At 43.8% G+C, this 20,535-nt stretch overlaps 2 long non-coding RNA genes across 5 annotated transcripts in view; both read right to left on the bottom strand.

Annotated features, from left to right (window-relative positions):
- The window catches only part of LOC307181295, a 1,377,052-nt gene that overhangs the window by 1,047,957 nt on the left and 308,560 nt on the right, over positions 1-20,535 (bottom strand). The gene's annotated exons all lie outside the window — the stretch shown is intronic.
- Positions 7,123-20,535, bottom strand: part of LOC307181297 — a 118,101-nt gene continuing 104,688 nt past the window's right edge. The window contains exons 2-3 of the long non-coding RNA XR_013826375.1: positions 8,692-8,773; positions 7,123-7,194 (exon numbers count right to left, since the gene is read on the bottom strand). This is a non-coding gene — a long non-coding RNA (uncharacterized lncRNA). The remainder of the gene's footprint in view (positions 7,195-8,691; positions 8,774-20,535) is intronic.

Below are 20,535 nucleotides of genomic sequence, written 5' to 3'. Positions count from 1 at the left end.
GCTGGAGGTGTCTGGACGGGCAAATTTAACTCTCATTTCCCACCAGGAAGAGGAATTAACCAAAGGCTCAGCGTGCCGTGCCGGAACCAGATTAGGGCCTGAAGCCATCCTGCGGTGTTGCGGCCAGCTCACAAGAAAGCGAGTTGAAGAAAGGAGCTCAGGGGCACTGTAATTCACAAACCTGCAGAGTTATAAATGACAGCTATCGTCCAAAAATAGACTGAAGTAAGGCTGCCAAGAGGACTTGAAAGCGGGGCAGAATTGCAGGAAACCGATTTCAGGAGGTAGACTGGAATTGCATTGAAAGCATAGGAAAAGAGGCAGAACGTCCACAATGATGCACTTGGCCAAAAAGCGCGTATGCGTTTTTTCCTGAATATATTCAGGAAAAAACGCATACGCGCTTTTTGGCCAACCAAGCAAGCTTGCAAAGGAAATCTACACTACAATGAAGTCTCACTTCCCCCCGGTCAAAAGGGCCATCTGAAAAAAGTGTAAAATCCAGAAAGGCAGGACAGGCCATGGAGAACTGGGAGCCTTGTTATGCTGATGGGCGGGATGTAAATTGCCAACAGACACTCGGGAGAAGTGTATGGTGTTTCCTGAAACATCTAAAAAACAAAGCAACAGAGCCTAGGCACTTCCACTTATGGTCCTATAGCTTAGGGAAATTAAAATCAAAAAGACACGGCCACGCCAAAGTTTGGGACGCCTCTGTTTACAAGAACCTCGTTTACAGTACAAGTTCAACATCGCAGAAAGTGAAAAATGGATAAAGAAGTTGTGGTATTTACTTACAAAGCAATATCACTCAGCAATGAAATCTGTGTCATCAAGCCCTTAGCAGCACAAAGAGTGGATTCAGATATGATGATTCTAACTGAAATAAGTCACACAGAAAAAGAAACATCATAAGATATCAGTAATACACGGAATGTAAACTTGGCTACACAGGAACTGAATTACAGAACAGAACAGGGTCTCAAATTTAGAAAACCAACTTATGCTTGCTTAAGGGTAAAGGTGAGTTGGGGTGCTGCATAAAACCAGAGATTGAAATGAGCACAGATAAAGTTTCTTAAGCCAAATATGGAATAGACAAAAGCTACTCCTTGCTCAACGAAATGGACTCAACACCGCATATTAAACGCCTAAGAATGTACCTGACTAGTAAGTATCTTAAAACCTATGGATTGCTATGTCTCCGAAAGAGAATCAAGCATGTGTACAGGGGCATAAACGCAGCAGTGATAGGATTGGAGAGGTTCGTGAGCAAATGAAGACCCTTTGAAGTCATATTGCATGGTACCCATTACACGGGTTTCAACTACCCAGGTTTTAGGTATTCTTCCTTCAGCTAAAACATGCATGTGGAACCCAAGTATGATCAACCATGTGAACGGGAGACGTGTTCAAATATGTCTCAGTTTCCTCCCCTGCTACTCGGGTGCAACATTCCAGACGCTTTACTAACACTCTCCCCACTTGGAGAGTCAGCGCCTTTAACCTCCTGTTTGGCCCAGTTTGCAATTTCTGCGGAAGATGAACAGGAATAGCGAGAACCAATGAGAGACTAGCTGGAGGTGTCTGGATGGGCAAATTTAACTCTCATTTCCCAGCAGGAAGAGGAAATAACCAAAGGCTCAGCGTGCTGTGCCGGAACCAGATTAGGGCCTGAAGCCATCCTGCGGTGTTGCGGCCAGGTCACAAGAAAGCAAGTTGAAGAAAGGAGCTCAGGGGCACTGTAATTCACAAACCTGCAGAGTTATAAATGACAGCTATCGTCCAAAAATAGACTGAAGTAAGGCTGCCAAGAGGACTTGAAAGCGGGGCAGAATTGCAGGAAACCGATTTCAGGAGGTAGACTGGAATTGCATTGAAAGCATAGGAAAAGAGGCAGAACGTCCACAATGATGCACTTGGCCAAAAAGGGCGTATGCGTTTTTTCCTGAATATATTCAGGAAAAAACGCATACGCCCTTTTTGGCCAACCAAGCAAGCTTGCAAAGGAAATCTGCACTACAATGAAGTCTCACTTCCCCCCGGTCAAAAGGGCCATCTGAAAAAAGTGTAAAATCCAGAAAGGCAGGACAGGCCATGGAGAACTGGGAGCCTTGTTATGCTGATGGGCGGGATGTAAATTGCAAACAGACACTTGGGAGAAGTGTATGGTGTTTCCTGAAACATCTAAAAAACAAAGCAACAGAGCCTAGGGCACTGCCACTTATGGTCCTATAGCTTAGGGAAATTAAAATCAAAAAGACACAGACACCCCAAAGTTTGGGACGCCTCTGTTTACAAGAACCTCGTTTACAGTACAAGTTCAACATCGCAGAAAGTGAAAAATGGATAAAGAAGTTGTGGTATTTACTTACAAAGCAATATCACTCAGCAATGAAATCTGTGTCATCAGGCCCTTAGCAGCACAATGAGTGGATTCAGGTATGATGATTCTAACTGAAATAAGTCACACAGAAAAAGAAACATCATAAGATATCAGTAATACACGGAATGTAAACTTGGCTACACAGGAACTGAATTACAGAACAGAACAGGGTCTCAAATTTAGAAAACCAACTTATGCTTGCTTAAGGGGAAAGGTGAGTTGGGGTGCTGCATAAAACCAGAGATTGAAATGAGCACAGATAAAGTTCCTTAAGTCAAATATGGAATAGACAAGAGCTACTCCTTGCTCAACGAAATGGACTCAACACCGCATATTAAACGCCTAAGAATGTACCTGAGTAGTAAGTATCTTAAAACCTATGGATTGCTATGTCTCCGAAAGAGAATCAAGCATGTGTACAGGGGCATAAACGCAGCAGTGATAGGATTGGAGAGGTTCGGTGAGCAAATGAAGACCCTTTGAAGTCATATTGCATGGTACCCATTCCACGGGTCTTAACTCTCCAGGTTTAAGGTATTCTTCCTTCAGCTAAAACATGCATGTGGAACCCAAGTATGATCAACCATGTGAACGGGAGACGTGTTCAAATATGTCTCAGTTTTCCTCCCCTGGTACTCGGGTGCAACATTCCAGACGCTTTACTAACACTCTCCCCACTTGGAGAATCAACGCCTTTAACTTCCTGTTTGGCCCAGTTTGCAATTTCTGCGGAAGATGAACAGGAATAGCGAGAACCAATGAGAGACTAGCTGGAGGTGTCTGGACGGGCAAATTTAACTCTCATTTCCCACCAGGAAGAGGAATTAACCAAAGGCTCAGCGTGCCGTGCCGGAACCAGATTAGGGCCTGAAGCCATCCTGCGGTGTTGCGGCCAGGTCACAAGAAAGCAAGTTGGAGAAAGGAGCTCAGGGGCACTGTAATTCACAAACCTGCAGAGTTATAAATGACAGCTATCGTCCAAAAATAGACTGAAGTAAGGCTGCCAAGAGGATTGAAAGCGGGGCAGAATTGCAGGAAACCGATTTCAGGAGGTAGACTGGAATTGCATTGAAAGCATAGGAAAAGAGGCAGAACGTCCACAATGATGCACTTGGCCAAAAAGGGCGTATGCGTTTTTTCCTGAATATATTCAGGAAAAAACGCATACGCCCTTTTTGGCCAACCAAGCAAGCTTGCAAAGGAAATCTGCACTACAATGAAGTCTCACTTCCCCCCGGTCAAAAGGGCCATCTGAAAAAAGTGTAAAATCCAGAAAGGCAGGACAGGCCATGGAGAACTGGGAGCCTTGTTATGCTGATGGGCGGGATGTAAATTGCCAACAGACACTCGGAAGAAGTGTATGGTGTTTCCTGAAACATCTAAAAAACAAAGCAACAGAGCCTAGGGCACTTCCACTTATGGTCCTATAGCTTAGGGAAATTAAAATCAAAAAGACACAGACACCCCAAAGTTTGGGACGCCTCTGTTTACAAGAACCTCGTTTACAGTACAAGTTCAACATCGCAGAAAGTGAAAAATGGATAAAGAAGTTGTGGTATTTACTTACAAAGCAATATCACTCAGCAATGAAATCTGTGTCATCAGGCCCTTAGCAGCACAATGAGTGGATTCAGGTATGATGATTCTAACTGAAATAAGTCACACAGAAAAAGAAACATCATAAGATATCAGTAATACACGGAATGTAAACTTGGCTACACAGGAACTGAATTACAGAACAGAACAGGGTCTCAAATTTAGAAAACCAACTTATGCTTGCTTAAGGGGAAAGGTGAGTTGGGGTGCTGCATAAAACCAGAGATTGAAATGAGCACAGATAAAGTTCCTTAAGTCAAATATGGAATAGACAAGAGCTACTCCTTGCTCAACGAAATGGACTCAACACCGCATATTAAACGCCTAAGAATGTACCTGACTAGTAAGTATCTTAAAACCTATGGATTGCTATGTCTCCGAAAGAGAATCAAGCATGTGTACAGGGGCATAAACGCAGCAGTGATAGGATTGGAGAGGTTCGGTGAGCAAATGAAGACCCTTTGAAGTCATATTGCATGGTACCCATTCCACGGGTTTCAACTACCCAGGTTTAAGGTATTCTTCCTTCAGCTAAAACATGCATGTGGAACCTAGAGTATGATCAACCATGTGATCGGGAGACGTGTTCAAATATGTCTCAGTTTTCGTACCCTGGTACTCAGGTGCAACATTCCAGACGCTTTACTAACACTCTCCGGACTTGGAGAGTCAGTCCCTTTAACCTCCTGTTTGGCCCAGTTTGCAATTTCTGCGGAAGATGAACAGGAATAGCGAGAACCAATGTGAGGCTACCTGGAGGTGTCTGGACGGGCAAATTTAACTCTCATTTCCCACCAGGAAGAGGAATTAACCAAAGGCTCAGCATGCCGTGCCGCAACCAGATTAGGGCCTGAAAAGATCCAGCGGTGTTGCGGCCAGCACAAAAGAAAGCAAGTTGAAGAAAGGATCTCAGGGGCACTGTAATTCACAGCCTGCAGAGTTATAAATGACAGCTATCGTCCAAAAATAGACTGAAGTAAGGCTGCCAAGAGGACTTGAAAGCGGGGCAGAATTGCAGGAAACCGATTTCAGGAGGTAGACTGGAATTGCATTGAAAGCATAGGAAAAGAGGCAGAACGTCCACAATGATGCACTTGGCCAAAAAGGGCGTATGCATTTTTTCCTGAATATATTCAGGAAAAAACGCATACGCCCTTTTTGGCCAACCAAGCAAGCTTGCAAAGGAAATCTGCACTACAATGAAGTCTCACTTCCCCCCGGTCAAAAGGGCCATCTGAAAAAAGTGTAAAATCCAGAAAGGCAGGACAGGCCATGGAGAACTGGGAGCCTTGTTATGCTGATGGGCGGGATGTAAATTGCCAACAACCACTCCGGAGAAGTGTATGGTGTTTCCTGAAACATCTAAAAAACAAAGCAACAGAGCCTAGGTCACTGCCACTTATGGTCCTATTACTTAGGGAAATTAAAATCAAAAAGACACAGCCACCCCAAAGTTTGGAACGGCTCTGTTTACAAGAACCTCGTTTACAGTACAAGTTCAACATCGCAGAAAGTGAAAAATGGATAAAGAAGTTGTGGTATTTACTTACAAAGCAATACCACTCAGCAATGAAATCTGTGTCATCAGGCCCTTAGCAGCACAATGAGTGGATTCAGGTATGATGATTCTAACTGAAATAAGTCACACAGAAAAAGAAACATCATAAGATATAAGTAATACACGGAATGGAAACTTGGCTACACAGGAACTGAATTACAGAACAGAACAGGGTCTCAAATTTAGAAAACCAACTTATGCTTGCTTAAGGGTAAAGGTGAGTTGGGGTGCTGCATAAAACCAGAGTTTGAAATGAGCACAGATAAAGTTCCTTAAGTCAAATATGGAATAGACAAGAGCTACTCCTTGCTCAACGAAATGGACTCAACACCGCATATTAAACGCCTAAGAATGTACCTGACTAGTATGTATCTTAAAACCTATGGATTGCTATGTCTCCGAAAGAGAATCAAGCATGTGTACAGGGGCATAAACGCAGCAGTGATAGGATTGGAGAGGTTCGGTGAGCAAATGAAGACCCTTTGAAGTCATATTGCATGGTACCCATTCCGCGGGTCTTAACTCTCCAGGTTTAAGGTATTCTTCCTTCACCTAAAACATGCATGTGGAACCTAGAATATGATCAACCATGTGATCGGGAGACGTGTTCAAATATGTCTCAGTTTTCCTCCCCTGGTACTCGGGTGCAACATTCCAGACGCTTTACTAACACTCTCCCGACTTGGAGAGTCAGTCCCTTTAACCTCCTGTTTGGCCCAGTTTGCAATTTCTGTGGAAGATGAACAGGAATAGCGAGAACCAATGAGAGACTAGCTGGAGGTGTCTGGACGGGCATATTTAACTCTCATTTCCCACCAGGAAGAGGAATTAACCAAAGGCTCAGCGTGCCGTGCCGGAACCAGATTAGGGCCTGAAGCCATCCAGCGGTGTTGCGGCCAGCTCACAAGAAAGCGAGTTGAAGAAAGGAGCTCAGGGGAACTGTAATTCACAAACCTGCAGAGTTATAAATGACAGCTGTCGTCCAAAAATAGACTGAAGTAAGGCTGCCAAGAGGACTTGAAAGCGGGGCAGAATTGCAGGAAACCGATTTCAGGAGGTAGACTGGAATTGCATTGAAAGCATAGGAAAAGAGGCAGAACGTCCACAATGATGCACTTGGCCAAAAAGGGCGTATGCGTTTTTTCCTGAATATATTCAGGAAAAAACGCATACGCCCTTTTTGGCCAACCAAGCAAGCTTGCAAAGGAAATCTGCACTACAATGAAGTCTCACTTCCCCCCGGTCAAAAGGGCCATCTGAAAAAAGTGTAAAATCCAGAAAGGCAGGACAGGCCATGGAGAACTGGGAGCCTTGTTATGCTGATGGGCGGGATGTAAATTGCCAACAACCACTCGGGAGAAGTGTATGGTGTTTCCTGAAACATCTAAAAAACAAAGCAACAGAACCTAGGGCACTTCCACTTATGGTCCTATAGCTTAGGGAAATTAAAATCAAAAAGACACAGCCACCCCAAAGTTTGGAACGGCTCTGTTTACAAGAACCTCGTTTACAGTACAAGTTCAACATCGCAGAAAGTGAAAAATGGAGAAGGAAGTTGTGGTATATACTTACAAAGCAATATCACTCAGCAATGAAATCTGTGTCATCAGGCCCTTAGCAGCACAATGAGTGGATTCAGGTATGATGATACTAACTGAAATAAGTCACACAGAAAAAGAAACATCATAAGATATCAGTAATACACGGAATGGAAACTTGGCTACACAGGAACTGAATTACAGAACAGAACAGGGTCTCAAATTTAGAAAACCAACTTATGCTTGCTTAAGGGTAAAGGTGAGTTGGGGTGCTGCATAAAACCAGAGATTGAAATGAGCACAGATAAAGTTCCTTAAGTCAAATATGGAATAGACAAGAGCTACTCCTTGCTCAACGAAATGGACTCAACACCGCATATTAAACGCCTAAGAATGTACCTGTCTAGTAAGTATCTTAAAACCTATGGATTGCTATGTCTCCGAAAGAGAATCAAGCATGTGTACAGGGGCATAAACGCAGCAGTGATAGGATTGGAGAGGTTCGGTGAGCAAATGAAGACCCTTTGAAGTCATATTGCATGGTACCCATTCCACGGGTCTTAACTCTCCAGGTTTAAGGTATTCTTCCTTCAGCTAAAACATGCATGTGGAACCCAAGTATGATGAACCATGTGAACGGGAGACGTGTTCAAATATGTCTCAGTTTTCCTCCCGTGGTACTCGGGTGCAACATTCCAGACGCTTTACTAACACTCTCCCCACTTGGAGAGTCACAGCCTTTAACCTCCTGTTTGGCCCAGTTTGCAATTTCTGCGGAAGATGAACAGGAATAGCGAGAACCAATGAGAGACTAGCTGGAGGTGTCTGGACGGGCAAATTTAACTCTCATTTCCCACCAGGAAGAGGAAATAACCAAAGGCTCAGCGTGCCGTGCCGGAACCAGATTAGGGCCTGAAGCCATCCTGCGGTGTTGCGGCCAGCTCAAAAGAAAGCGAGTTGAAGAAAGGAGCTCAGGGACACTGTAATTCACAAACCTGCAGAGTTATAAATGACAGCTATCGTCCAAAAATATACTGAAGTAAGGCTGCCAAGAGGACTTGAAAGCGGGGCAGAATTGCAGGAAACCGATTTCAGGAGGTAGACTGGAATTGCATTGAAAGCATAGGAAAAGAGGCAGAACGTCCACAATGATGCACTTGGCCAAAAAGGGCGTATGCGTTTTTTCCTGAATATATTCAGGAAAAAACGCATACGCCCTTTTTGGCCAACCAAGCAAGCTTGCAAAGGAAATCTGCACTACAATGAAGTCTCACTTCCCCCTGGTCAAAAGGGCCATCTGAAAAAAGTGTAAAATCCAGAAAGGCAGGACAGGCCATGGAGAACTGGGAGCCTTGTTATGCTGATGGGCGGGATGTAAATTGCCAACAACCACTCGGGAGAAGTGTATGGTGTTTCCTGAAACATCTAAAAAACAAAGCAACAGAACCTAGGGCACTTCCACTTATGGTCCTATAGCTTAGGGAAATTAAAATCAAAAAGACACAGCCACCCCAAAGTTTGGAACGGCTCTGTTTACAAGAACCTCGTTTACAGTACAAGTTCAACATCGCAGAAAGTGAAAAATGGAGAAGGAAGTTGTGGTATATACTTACAAAGCAATATCACTCAGCAATGAAATCTGTGTCATCAGGCCCTTAGCAGCACAATGAGTGGATTCAGGTATGATGATACTAACTGAAATAAGTCACACAGAAAAAGAAACATCATAAGATATCAGTAATACACGGAATGGAAACTTGGCTACACAGGAACTGAATTACAGAACAGAACAGGGTCTCAAATTTAGAAAACCAACTTATGCTTGCTTAAGGGTAAAGGTGAGTTGGGGTGCTGCATAAAACCAGAGATTGAAATGAGCACAGATAAAGTTCCTTAAGTCAAATATGGAATAGACAAGAGCTACTCCTTGCTCAACGAAATGGACTCAACACCGCATATTAAACGCCTAAGAATGTACCTGTCTAGTAAGTATCTTAAAACCTATGGATTGCTATGTCTCCGAAAGAGAATCAAGCATGTGTACAGGGGCATAAACGCAGCAGTGATAGGATTGGAGAGGTTCGGTGAGCAAATGAAGACCCTTTGAAGTCATATTGCATGGTACCCATTCCACGGGTCTTAACTCTCCAGGTTTAAGGTATTCTTCCTTCAGCTAAAACATGCATGTGGAACCCAAGTATGATGAACCATGTGAACGGGAGACGTGTTCAAATATGTCTCAGTTTTCCTCCCGTGGTACTCGGGTGCAACATTCCAGACGCTTTACTAACACTCTCCCCACTTGGAGAGTCACAGCCTTTAACCTCCTGTTTGGCCCAGTTTGCAATTTCTGCGGAAGATGAACAGGAATAGCGAGAACCAATGAGAGACTAGCTGGAGGTGTCTGGACGGGCAAATTTAACTCTCATTTCCCACCAGGAAGAGGAAATAACCAAAGGCTCAGCGTGCCGTGCCGGAACCAGATTAGGGCCTGAAGCCATCCTGCGGTGTTGCGGCCAGCTGAAAAGAAAGCGAGTTGAAGAAAGGAGCTCAGGGACACTGTAATTCACAAACCTGCAGAGTTATAAATGACAGCTATCGTCCAAAAATATACTGAAGTAAGGCTGCCAAGAGGACTTGAAAGCGGGGCAGAATTGCAGGAAACCGATTTCAGGAGGTAGACTGGAATTGCATTGAAAGCATAGGAAAAGAGGCAGAACGTCCACAATGATGCACTTGGCCAAAAAGGGCGTATGCGTTTTTTCCTGAATATATTCAGGAAAAAACGCATACGCCCTTTTTGGCCAACCAAGCAAGCTTGCAAAGGAAATCTGCACTACAATGAAGTCTCACTTCCCCCTGGTCAAAAGGGCCATCTGAAAAAAGTGTAAAATCCAGAAAGGCAGGACAGGCCATGGAGAACTGGGAGCCTTGTTATGCTGATGGGCGGGATGTAAATTGCCAACAACCACTCAGGAGAAGTGTATGGTGTTTCCTGAAACATCTAAAAAACAAAGCAACAGAGCCTAGGCACTGCAACTTATGGTCCTATAGCTTAGGGAAATTAAAATCAAAAAGACACAGCCACCCCAAAATTTGGAACGGCTCTGTTGACAAGAACCTCGTTCACAGTACAAGTTCAACATCGCAGAAAGTGAAAAATGGATAAAGAAGTTGTGGTATTTACTTACAAAGCAATATCACTCAGCAATGAAATCTGTGTCATCAGGCCCTTAGCAGCACAATGAGTGGATTCAGGTATGATAATTCTAACTGAAATAAGTCACACAGAAAAAGAAACATCATAAGATATCAGTAATACACGAAATGTAAACTTGGCTACACAGGAACTGAATTACAGAACAGAACAGGGTCTCAAATTTAGAAAACCAACTTATTCTTGCTTAAGGGAAAAGGTGAGTTGGGGTGCTGCATAAAACCAGAGATTGAAATGAGCACAGATAAAGTTCCTTAAGCCAAATATGGAATAGACAAGAGCTACTCCTTGCTCAACGAAATGGACTCAACACCCCATATTAAACGCCTAAGAATGTACCTGACTAGTACGTATCTTAAAACCTATGGATTGCTATGTCTCCGAAAGAGAATCAAACATGTGTACAGGGCCATAAACACAGCAGTGATAGGATTGGAGAGGTTCGGTGAGCAAATGAAGACCCTTTGAAGTCATATTGCATGGTACCCATTCCACGGGTTTCAACTACCCAGGTTTAAGGTATTCTTCCTTCAGCTAAAACATGCATGTGGAAACTAGAGTATGATCAACCATGTGATCGGGAGACGTGTTCAAATATGTCTCAGTTTTCGTACACTGGTACTCGGGTGCAACATTCCAGATGCTTTACTAACACTCTCCCGACTTGGAGAGTCAGTCCCTTTAACCTCCTGTTTGGCCCAGTTTGCAATTTCTGCGGAAGATGAACAGGAATAGCGAGAACCAATGAGAGACTAGCTGGAGGTGTCTGAACGGGCAAATATAACTCTCATTTCCCACCAGGAAGAGGAATTAACCAAAGGCTCAGCGTGCCGTGCCTGAACCAGATTAGGGCCTGAAGCCATCCTGCGGTGTTTCGACCAGCTCACAAGAAAGCGAGTTGAAGAAAGGAGCTCAGGGGCACTGTAATTCACAAACCTGCAGAGTTATAAATGACAGCTATCGTCCAAAAATAGACTGAAGTAAGGCTGCCAAGAGGACTTGAAAGCAGGGCAGAATTGCAGGAAACCGATTTCAGGAGGTAGACTGGAATTGCATTGAAAGCATAGGAAAAGAGGCAGAACGTCCACAATGATGCACTTGGCCAAAAAGGGCGTATGCGTTTTTTCCTGAATATATTCAGGAAAAAACGCATACGCCCTTTTTGGCCAACCAAGCAAGCTTGCAAAGGAAATCTGCACTACAATGAAGTCTCACTTCCCCCCAGTCAAAAGGGCCATCTGAAAAAAGTGTAAAATCCAGAAAGGCAGGACAGGCCATGGAGAACTGGGAGCCTTGTTATGCTGATAGGCGGGATGTAAATTGCCAACAGACACTTGGGAGAAGTGTATGGTGTTTCCTGAAACATCTAAAAAACAAAGCAACAGAGCCTAGGGCACTTCCACTTATGGTCCTATAGCTTAGGGAAATTAAAATCAAAAACACACAGCCACCCCAAAGTTTGGGACACCTTTGTTTACAAGAACCTCATTTACCGTACAAGTTCAATATCACAGAAAGTGAAAATGGATAAAGAACTTGTGGAACTTATGTACAATGCATTATCACTCAGGAAATGAAATCTATGTCATCAGGCACGTAGCAGCATAATGAGTGGATTCAGGTACGATGATTCTAACTGAAATAAGTCACACAGAAAAAGAAACATCATAAGATATCACTAATACATGGAATGTAAACTTGGCTACACAGGAACTGAATTACAGAACAGAACATATTCTCAAATTTAGAAAACCAACTTATGCTTGCTTAAGGGTAAAGGTTTGTTGGGGTGCTGCATAAAACCAGAGATTGAAATGAGCACAGATAAAGTTCCTTAAGCCAAATATGGAATAGACCAGAGCTACTCCTTGCTCAACGAAATGGACTCAACACCGCATATTAAACGCCTAAGAATGTACCTGACTAGTAAGTATCGTAAAACCTATGGATTGCTATGTCTCCGAAAGAGAATCAAGCATGTGTACAGGGGCATAAACGCAGCAGTGATACGATTGGAGATGTTCGGTGAGCAAATGAAGACCCTTTGAAGTCATATTGCATGGTACCCATTCCACGGGTTTCAACTACCCAGGTTTTAGGTATTCTTCCTTCAGCTAAAATATGCATGTGGAACCCAGAGTATGATCAACCATGTGATCGGGAGACGTGTTCAAATATGTCTCAGTATTCCTCCCCTGGTACTCGGGTACAACATTCCAGACGCTTTACTAACACTCTCCCCACTTGGAGAGTCAGCGACTTTAACCTCCTGTTTGGCACAGTTTGCAATTTCTGCGGAAGATGAACAGGAATAGCGAGAACCAATGAGAGGCTAGCTGGAGGTGTCTGGACGGGCAAATTTAACTCTCATTTCCCACCAGGAAGGGGAAATAACCAAAGGCTCAGTGTGCCGTGCCGGAACCAGATTAGGGCCTGAAGCCATCCTGCGGTGTTGCGGCCAGGTCACAAGAAAGCGAGTTGAAGAAAGGAGCTCAGGGGCACTGTAATTCACAAACCTGCAGAGTTATAAATGACAGCTATCGTCCAAAAATAGACTGAAGTAAGGCTGCCAAGAGGACTTGAAAGCGGGGCAGAATTGCAGGAAACCGATTTCAGGAGGTAGACTGGAATTGCATTGAAAGCATAGGAAAAGAGGCAGAACGTCCACAATGATGCACTTGGCCAAAAAGGGCGTATGCGTTTTTTCCTGAATATATTCAGGAAAAAACGCATACGCCCTTTTTGGCCAACCAAGCAAGCTTGCAAAGGAAATCTGCACTACAATGAAGTCTCACTTCCCCCCGGTCAAAAGGGCCATCTGAAAAAAGTGTAAAATCCAGAAAGGCAGGACAGGCCATGGAGAACTGGGAGCCTTGTTATGCTGATAGGCGGGATGTAAATTGCCAACAGACACTTGGGAGAAGTGTATGGTGTTTCCTGAAACATCTAAAAAACAAAGCAACAGAGCCTAGGGCACTTCCACTTATGGTCCTATAGCTTAGGGAAATTAAAATCAAAAACACACAGCCACCCCAAAGTTTGGGACACCTTTGTTTACAAGAACCTCATTTACCGTACAAGTTCAATATCACAGAAAGTGAAAATGGATAAAGAACTTGTGGAACTTATGTACAATGCATTATCACTCAGGAAATGAAATCTATGTCATCAGGCACGTAGCAGCATAATGAGTGGATTCAGGTACGATGATTCTAACTGAAATAAGTCACACAGAAAAAGAAACATCATAAGATATCACTAATACATGGAATGTAAACTTGGCTACACAGGAACTGAATTACAGAACAGAACATATTCTCAAATTTAGAAAACCAACTTATGCTTGCTTAAGGGTAAAGGTTTGTTGGGGTGCTGCATAAAACCAGAGATTGAAATGAGCACAGATAAAGTTCCTTAAGCCAAATATGGAATAGACCAGAGCTACTCCTTGCTCAACGAAATGGACTCAACACCGCATATTAAACGCCTAAGAATGTACCTGACTAGTAAGTATCGTAAAACCTATGGATTGCTATGTCTCCGAAAGAGAATCAAGCATGTGTACAGGGGCATAAACGCAGCAGTGATAGGATTGGAGATGTTCGGTGAGCAAATGAAGACCCTTTGAAGTCATATTGCATGGTACCCATTCCACGGGTTTCAACTACCCAGGTTTTAGGTATTCTTCCTTCAGCTAAAATATGCATGTGGAACCCAGAGTATGATCAACCATGTGATCGGGAGACGTGTTCAAATATGTCTCAGTATTCCTCCCCTGGTACTCGGGTACAACATTCCAGACGCTTTATTAACACTCTCCCCACTTGGAGAGTCAGCGCCTTTAACCTCCTGTTTGACACAGTTTGCAATTTCTGCGGAAGATGACCAGGAATAGCGAGAACCAATGAGAGGCTAGCTGGAGGTGTCTGGACGGGCAAATTTAACTCTCATTTCCCACCAGGAAGGGGAAATAACCAAAGGCTCAGTGTGCCGTGCCGGAACCAGATTAGGGCCTGAAGCCATCCTGCGGTGTTGCGGCCAGGTCACAAGAAAGCGAGTTGAAGAAAGGAGCTCAGGGGCACTGTAATTCACAAACCTGCAGAGTTATAAATGACAGCTATCGTCCAAAAATAGACTGAAGTAAGGCTGCCAAGAGGACTTGAAAGCGGGGCAGAATTGCAGGAAACCGATTTCAGGAGGTAGACTGGAATTGCATTGAAAGCATAGGAAAAGAGGCAGAACGTCCACAATGATGCACTTGGCCAAAAAGGGCGTATGCGTTTTTTCCTGAATATATTCAGGAAAAAACGCATACGCCCTTTTTGGCCAACCAAGCAAGCTTGCAAAGGAAATCTGCACTACAATGAAGTCTCACTTCCCCCCGGTCAAAAGGGCCATCTGAAAAAAGTGTAAAATCCAGAAAGGCAACAGGCCATGGAGAACTGGGAGCCTTGTTATGCTGATGGGCGGGATGTAAATTGCCAACAGACACTCGGGAGAAGTGTATGGTGTTTCCTGAAACATCTAAAAAACAAAGCAACAGAACCTAGGGCACTTCCACTTATGGTCCTATAGCTTAGGGAAATTAAAATCAAAAAGACACAGCCACCCCAAAGTTTGGAACGGCTCTGTTTACAAGAACCTCGTTTACAGTACAAGTTCAACATCGCAGAAAGTGAAAAATGGATAAAGAAGTTGTGGTATTTACTTACAAAGCAATATCACTCAGCAATGAAATCTGTGTCATCAGGCCCTTAGCAGCACAATGAGTGGATTCAGGTATGATGATTCTAACTGAAATAAGTCACACAGAAAAAGAAACATCATAAGATATCAGTAATACACGGAATGTAAACTTGGCTACACAGGAACTGAATTACAGAACAGAACAGGGTCTCAAATTTAGAAAACCAACTTATGCTTGCTTAAGGGTAAAGGTGAGTTGGGGTGCTGCATAACCAGAGATCGAAATGAGCACAGATAAAGTTCCTTAAGCCAAATATGGAATAGACAAGAGCTACTCCTTGCTCAACGAAATGGACTCATACCGCATATTAAACGCCTAAGAATGTACCTGACTAGTAAGTATCTTAAAACCTATGGATTGCTATGTCTCCGAAAGAGAATCAAGCATGTGTACAGGGGCATAAACGCAGCAGTGATAGGATTGGAGAGGTTCGGTGAGCAAATGAAGAACCTTTGAAGTCATATTGCATGGTACCCATTCCATGGGATTCAACTACCCAGGTTTAAGGTATTCTTCCTTCTGCTAAAACATGCATGTGGAACCCAGAGTATGATCAACCGTGTGAATGGGAGATGTGTTCAAATATGTCTCAGTTTTCGTACCCTGGTACTCGTGTGCAACATTCCAGACGCTTTACTAACACTCTCCCCACTTGGAGAGTAAGTCCCTTTAACCTCCTGTTTGGCCCAGTTTGCAATTTCTGCGGAAGATGAACAGGAATAGCGAGAACCAATGAGAGACTAGCTGGAGGTGTCTGAACGGGCAAATTTAACTCTCATTTCCCACCAGGAAGAGGAATTAACCAAAGGCTCAGCATGCCGTGCCGGAACCAGATTAGGGCCTGAAGCCATCCTGCGGTGTTGCGGCCAGGTCACAAGAAAGCGAGTTGAAGAAAGGAGCTCAGGGGCACTGTAATTCACAAACCTGCAGAGTTATAAATGACAGCTATCGTCCAAAAATAGACTGAAGTAAGGCTTCCAAGAGGACTTGAATGCGGGGCAGAATTGCAGGAAACCGATTTCAGGAGGTAGACTGGAATTGCATTGAAAGCATAGGAAAAGAGGCAGAACGTCCACAATGATGCACTTGGCCAAAAAGGGCGTATGTGTTTTTTCCTGAATATATTCAGGAAAAAACGCATACGCCCTTTTTGGCCAACCAAGCAAGCTTGCAAAGGAAATCTGCACTACAATGAAGTCTCACTTCCCCCCGGTCAAAAGGGCCATCTGAAAAAAGTGTAAAATCCAGAAAGGCAGGACAGGCCATGGAGAACTGGGAGCATTGTTATGCTGATGGGCGGGATGTAAATTGCCAACAGACACTCGGGAGAAGTGTATGGTGTTTCCTGAAACATCTAAAAAACAAAGCAACAGAGCCTAGGGCACTTCCACTTATGGTCCTATAGCTTAGGGAAATTAAAATCAAAAAGACACAGCCACCCCAAAGTTTGGGACGCCTCTGTTTACAAGAACCTCGTTTACCGTACAAGTTCAATATCACAGAAAGTGAAAAATGGATAAAGAACTTGTGGTACTTATGTACAATGCAGTATCACTCAGCAATGAAATCTATGTCATCAGGACCGTAGCAGCATAATGAGTGGATTCAGGTACGATGATTCTAACTGAAATAAGTCACACAGAAAAAGAAACATCAAAAGATATCACTAATACACGGAATGTAAACTTGGCTACACAGGAACTGAATTCCAAAACAGAACAGGGTCTCAAATTTAGAAAACCAACTTATGCTTGCTTAAGGGGAAAGGTGAGTTGCGGTGCTGCATAAAACCAGAGATTGAAATGAGCACAGATAAAGTTCCTTAAGCCAAATATGGAACAGACAAGAGCTACTCCTTGCTCAACGAAATGGACTCAACACCCCATATTAAACGCCTAAGAATGTACCTGACTAGTAAGTATCTTAAAACCTAAGGATTGCTATGTCTCCAAAAGAGAATCAAGCGTGTGTACTGGGGCATAAATGCAGCAGTGATAGGATTGGAGAGGTTCGGTGAGCAAATGAAGACCCTTTGAAGTCATATTGCATGGTACCCATTCCACGGGTCAAAACTCTCCAGGTTTAAGGTACTCTTCCTTCAGCTAAAACATGCATGTGGAACCCAGAGTATGATCAACCATGTGATCGGGAGACGTGTTCAAATATGTCTCAGTTTTCCTCCCCTGGTACTCGGGTGCAACATTCCAGACGCTTTATTAACAGTCTCCCCACTTGGAGAGTCAGCGCCTTTAACCTCCTGTTTGGCCCAGTTTGCAATTTCTGCGGAAGATGAACAGGAATAGCGAGAACCAATGAGAGGCTAGCTGGAGGTGTCTGGACGGGCAAATTTAACTCTCATTTCCCACCAGGAAGAGGAATTAACCAAAGGCTCAGCGTGCCGTGCCGGAACCAGATTAGGGCCTGAAGCCATCCTGTGGTGTTGCGGCCAGGTCCCAAGAAAGCGAGTTGAAGAAAGGAGCTCAGGGGCACTGTAATTCACAAACCTGCAGAGTTATAAATGACAGATATCGTCCAAAAATAGACTGAAGTAAGGCTGCCAAGAGGACTTGAAACCGGGGCAGAATTGCAGGAAACCAATTTCAGGAGGTAGACTGGAATTGCATTGAAAGCATAGGAAAAGAGGCAGAACGTCCACAATGATGCACTTGGCCAAAAAGGGCGTATGCGTTTTTTCCTGAATATATTCAGGAAAAAACGCATACGCCCTTTTTGGCCAACCAAGCAAGCTTGCAAAGGAAATCTGCACTACAATGAAGTCTCACTTCCCCCCGGTCAAAAGGGCCATCTGAAAAAAGTGTAAAATCCAGAAAGGCAGGACAGGCCATGGAGAACTGGGAGCCTTGTTATGCTGATGGGCGGGATGTAAATTGCCAACAACCACTCGGGAGAAGTGTATGGTGTTTCCGGAAACATCTAAAAAACAAAGCAACAGAGCCTAGGGCACTGCCACTTATGGTCCTATAGCTTAGGGAAATTAAAATCAAAAAGACACAGCCACCCCAAAGTTTGGGACGCCTCTGTTTACAAGAACCTCGTTTACAGTACAAGTTCAACATCGCAGAAAGTGAAAAATGGATAAAGAAGTTGTGGTATTTACTTACAAAGCAATACCACTCAGCAATGAAATCTGTGTCATCAGGCCCTTAGCAGCACAATGAGTGGATTCAGGTATGATGATTCTAACTGAAATAAGGCACACAGAAAAAGAAACATCATAAGATATAAGTAATACACGGAATGGAAACTTGGCTACACAGGAACTGAATTACAGAACAGAACAGGGTCTCAAATTTAGAAAACCAACTTATGCTTGCTTAAGGGGAAAGGTGAGTTGGGGTGCTGCATAAAACCAGAGATTGAAATGAGCACAGATAAAGTTCCTTAAGTCAAATATGGAATAGACAAGAGCTACTCCTTGCTCAACGAAATGGACTCAACACGGCATATTAAACGCCTAAGAATGTACCTGACTAGTATGTATCTTAAAACCTATGGATTGCTATGTCTCCGAAAGAGAATCAAGCATGTGTACAGGGGCATAAACGCAGCAGTGATAGGATTGGAGAGGTTCGGTGAGCAAATGATGACCCTTTGAAGTCATATTGCATGGTACCCATTCCACGGGTCTTAACTCTCCAGGTTTAAGGTATTCTTCCTTCAGCTAAAACATGCATGTGGAACCCAAGTATGATGAACCATGTGAACGGGAGACGTGTTCAAATATGTCTCAGTTTTCCTCCCCTGGTACTCGGGTGCAACATTCCAGATGCTTTACTAACACTCTCCCCACTTGGAGAGTCAGCGCCTTTAACCTCCTGTTTGGCCCAGTTTGCAATTTCTGCGGAAGATGAACAGGAATAGCGAGAACCAATGAGAGACTAGCTGGAGGTGTCTGGACGGGCAAATTTAACTCTCATTTCCCACCAGGGAGAGGAAATAACCAAAGGCTCACCGTGCCGTGCCGGAACCAGATTAGGGCCTGAAGCCATCCTGCGGTGTTGCGGCCAGCTCACAAGAAAGCAAGTTGAAGAAAGGAGCTCAGGGGCACTGTAATTCACAAACCTGCAGAGTTAAAAATGACAGCTATCGTCCAAAAATACACTGAAGTAAGGCTGCCAAGAGGACTTGAAAGCGGGGCAGAATTGCAGGAAACCGATTTCAGGAGGTAGACTGGAATTGCATTGAAAGCATAGGAAAAGAGGCAGAACGTCCACAATGATGCACTTGGCCAAAAAGGGCGTATGCGTTTTTTCCTGAATATATTCAGGAAAAAACGCATACGCCCTTTTTGGCCAACCAAGCAAGCTTGCAAAGGAAATCTGCACTACAATGAAGTCTCACTTCCCCCCGGTCAAAAGGGCCATCTGAAAAAAGTGTAAAATCCAGAAAGGCAGGACAGGCCATGGAGAACTGGGAGCCTTGTTATGCTGATGGGCGGGATGTAAATTGCCAACAACCACTCGGGAGAAGTGTATGGTGTTTCCTGAAACATCTAAAAAACAAAGCAACAGAACCTAGGGCACTGCCACTTATGGTCCTACAGCTTAGGGAAATTAAAATCAAAAACACACAGCCACCCCAAAGTTTGGAACGGCTCTGTTTACAAGAACCTCGTTTACAGTACAAGTTCAACATCGCAGAAAGTGAAAAATGGAGAAAGAAGTTTTGGTATTTACTTACAAAGCAATATCACTCAGCAATGAAATCTGTGTCATCAGGCCCTTAGCAGCACAATGAGTGGATTCAGGTATGATGATTCTAACTGAAATAAGTCACACAGAAAAAGAAACATCATAAGATATCAGTAATACACGGAATGTAAACTTGGCTACACAGGAACTGAATTACAGAACAGAACAGGGTCTCAAATTTAGAAAACCAACTTATGCTTGCTTAAGGGGAAAGGTGAGTTGGGGTGCTGCATAAAACCAGAGATTGAAATGAGCACAGATAAAGTTCCTTAAGTTAAATATGGAATAGACAAGAGCTACTCCTTGCTCAACGAAATGGACTCAACACCGCATATTAAACGCCTAAGAATGTACCTGACTAGTAAGTATCTTAAAACCTATGGATTGCTATGTCTCCGAAAGAGAATCAAGCATGTGTACAGGGGCATAAACGCAGCAGTGATAGGATTGGAGAGGTTCGGTGAGCAAATGAAGACCCTTTGAAGTCATATTGCATGGTACCCATTCCACGGGTCTTAACTCTCCAGGTTTAAGGTATTCTTCCTTCAGCTAAAACATGCATGTGGAACCCAAGTATGATGAACCATGTGAACGGGAGACGTGTTCAAATATGTCTCAGTTTTCCTCCCCTGGTACTCGGGTGCAACATTCCAGATGCTTTACTAACACTCTCCCCACTTGGAGAGTCAGCGCCTTTAACCTCCTGTTTGGCCCAGTTTGCAATTTCTGCGGAAGATGAACAGGAATAGCGAGAACCAATGAGAGACTAGCTGGAGGTGTC

Source organism: Stenella coeruleoalba (genome assembly GCF_951394435.1).
Source record: "Stenella coeruleoalba genome assembly, contig: scaffold_34, whole genome shotgun sequence".
NCBI lineage: Eukaryota > Metazoa > Chordata > Mammalia > Artiodactyla > Delphinidae > Stenella > Stenella coeruleoalba.
The sequence above is the reverse complement of the archived record's forward strand: the minus strand, read 5'-3'. Positions and strand labels throughout refer to the sequence as shown.